Source organism: Pinus tabuliformis, chromosome 7, assembly GCF_031772625.1.
Source record: "Pinus tabuliformis cultivar Carrire ecotype Pingquan chromosome 7, CPIR1, whole genome shotgun sequence".
NCBI lineage: Eukaryota > Viridiplantae > Streptophyta > Pinopsida > Pinales > Pinaceae > Pinus > Pinus tabuliformis.
Window position 1 is genome coordinate 606,197,661 of NC_142293.1, and position 3,212 is coordinate 606,200,872.

The window sequence follows — 3,212 nt, forward strand, 5'->3', positions numbered from 1 at the left end:
CATGTACTTTGTGATGAACATAGTCTTCTGCTAACTTCCCACAACATCGCATAACCTGTTTGTTTTCAAATTTCTTCAAATCCTTATAGATTATAGTGGAGAGGAAGTAGAAAATAATCCAAAGACAACATTCTCAATCAAAAAGAGATCCCTACTACAACTTCTGGAGCAGAATCCTGTTCAAAAATTATTATCTTATGCAACAAGGTCTATTTTTCTACATACATAGCTGAAGGTTTCTTTGTCAAGATGGATGCTCCGACATGTAAGACCAAACAAGGTAATATTTGGGTCACTAATCTCCCTGAAGTTTCCATACTGTGAATGTTTCATTTATAAGCTTTCCATATTGTGAATATCACATTTATAAGCATATCTATAGACATATTTATTTTGGAAATATATTAGCTTCGACGGGGACATTCTCCTTCACATTCGTTCTTGTTAGATTTAGATTTTTCACAGAAAATCTATATTGCCATTCACAATTCTGCTTATGGATTATAATAGCATTTAATAGGCAACGCTTTCCAAATCACTATTAAATCCATATTTCTATTCACATTTTATGTGTGTGATATACTCTAGATCAAGGTATCCTGAAGTTCCTTTCCCTATAGTGGTAATATGAGAAGGCTCCCCATCCTCCTCATCAGTCCATACCTTTAAAAGACCAAAGTCACCAAGGTTTCCTTTTAAATTCATATCTAGAAGAATGTTCGTTGTTTTCACATCCCCGTGAATAACCTTTGGGCATAATCTACGTGCATGTATTCCAATCCTTTGAATAAAAATGGAGATATTGTTACGTATTAATTCCCTTTAAGAGATAAAAGTGGAAATCTACATAAGAAATTGCATAAAAAATATGTTATTTTCCTTTTGAAGCATACAATAGACATGTACCATCTACCCACGTTTAATCGTTTATAAAGTACATCACAAAAAGGAAGACATGAAAAAACTACCCTATGTTGTATCTAAAGCTATTTTTACTTTCGTTTTCCAATTTAGTTCTAAGGCTATGTTAGGACCTGAGAAATGAAACAAAGCCAAAGATCCCTTTAATTCTTTGATCCTCATTGAATTCTCCATAGTAATTAATTTTGTGGCATGATTTCTTGGTGAAAATTTACCTAAATTTGTTCTACATAGGAGCTGGTATTCTGCATCATGTGCGCGCTAATTTTGGATTTTCTGTTTTTAACTAGTTAGTATTTTCACTAGTTACATTGTTTATAGAGGTTTGCAGTTTGACAAAAGAATAATGGAATCTGTAGTATAGTAGCTCATGAGACCTTTGAAATTAAAATAATCCATACTACTTTGGATTGCTTTCCAGTAGTAAGTGGATGTCAAACTATTTGCACATGGAACTTAGAAGATAGATAGTATCATTTTTTATGCATGTTTAGAAACCTCTTGTAGTTCGATATTTGTTATTTTAATGGATCTGTCTTTTGTTGGTGTAGCAGAGATGGGATTCACTGATTGATTACATGGTTGGTTTCAAGAGTCCTGAGTTATATTTTTCAGGATTCAAATGCATGAGAGGTGTTGATAAGGGGCTCAGGGCATTGGGGATTCAGCAGGCAAGATTTGGTAATAAATGGGTCAGGCTCTGAGCTGCAGTGTCTCCAATGAACATGCCTTCTTCTTTGTTGTCCAGTGAGGGGGTTTGCAAAGGGCGGAGGCTGCTCTTGAGCGATAGCCGCATTTGATCACAAAGACCAAAGTCTATGAAAAGATGTCTCCATTACATATTGCTACTATAAATGGCCAGATTGATGTCTTGTCATATCTGTTGGATTGGAATTTGCACCTTGGTGCCCTAAGTCGCAGCAAAAAGACTCCTCTCATGATGGCTGCCATGTATGGGAATGTTTCCTGCATTGAGAGGCTTATGCAAGTTGGTGCAAATATGTCGTTGTTTGACTCGTTGCATTGGAGAACTTACTTGCACTATGTTGCAAACTATGGGTACACTAATTGCTTGGAAGCCATTCTTCAAGCTACCAAGTCTACTCATGTTGCAGAGTCTTGGAGATTTGCCCGGTTTGTAAATGTGAGAGATGGGGTTGGAGCCACTTCATTACACCTTGCGGCCCGAATGAAACATGTAGGGGTTGTTCAGATGCTAATGAGAAATGGGGCTTTAGTTTGCACAACCACTGGAGCTCATGGACGACCAGGGATCATGCCTCTGCACCTTGCTGCTTGAGGAGGCTGCTTGGATTATGTGCAAGAATTGTTGGCTTCGGCTGTTGAGTGCATTCAGTGAGATGTGTCTGGATGCATACCATATGCGGTAGCCCTTAAGTACAAATACTCTACCCATGTAGCCTTACTAATCTCAGTTTTACAGAACCATTGGTTTGGCCTACATCATGGAAATTCATAAACAACTCAATCCAGAGGCTAAGATCTTGTTAGAAAAGGCCCTTATGGAGGCCAATCGAGCCAGGGAGAAAAGCATTCTGTTTGGAGCTGCCTCTTCAGTGTCTTCTTCCACTGATCAAGAAGACAACATTGAAGATAATATTTCTAATGCTAGTGAATCTGAGGTTTGTTGCATTTGCTTTCATCAATTGTGTACCATTGAAGTTCAGGACTGTGGGCATCAAATGTGTGCCCTCTGCACTCTAACACTATGTTGTCACAATAAACCTAATCCTACCACATCATATTCTCCTCCTCCAGCTTTCCCTTTCTATCACAGTAGCATAACACAACTAGTGGTTGTCCCTCCCAAAGACAATCTAAGAGTTTCAGTGAGGGGAGCAACAGTTTCAAAGGAATCTCAACCAAGGGATCTTTTGGGAAGATAAGTGGAAAAGGGCCTGGAAAAATTGTGGAAAAATTGCGGACAATAGTGATTGGATGGAGCAAAAACCTTGATTTGTGATGCCAAATATACCAGTTGAAATTTCAACCTATGCTATGGCATTACTAGCCAGTCCTTGCACTCCCATCCTTATAGATATTGCTGCAGGATGAAACATAAATCTTTCCAAAATGGATTTCGAAGCCTATAATGCTATGTTTATTCATTCAAGAATCAAATCTTGTTTGATTGCAAATGGAGCAAATGGTCAGAGTTTGTCGCATGAGCCGAGTAAGTTTTGGTTCTATAGCTTGAGGGCTGCTTGATGTATGAAAGGGTTGTTTAGTAGCTGTTACCAAGGTAGATGAAAGTTGTTTAGGATCCATAG

General features: G+C 38.1%; 1 pseudogene; it reads left to right on the top strand.

Moving 5' to 3' along the window:
- Positions 1 to 1,609: 1,609 nt before the first annotated feature.
- On the top strand, positions 1,610 to 2,905 carry LOC149248897 (putative E3 ubiquitin-protein ligase XBAT31 pseudogene; annotated as a pseudogene).
- The last annotated feature ends 307 nt before the right edge of the window (positions 2,906 to 3,212 follow it).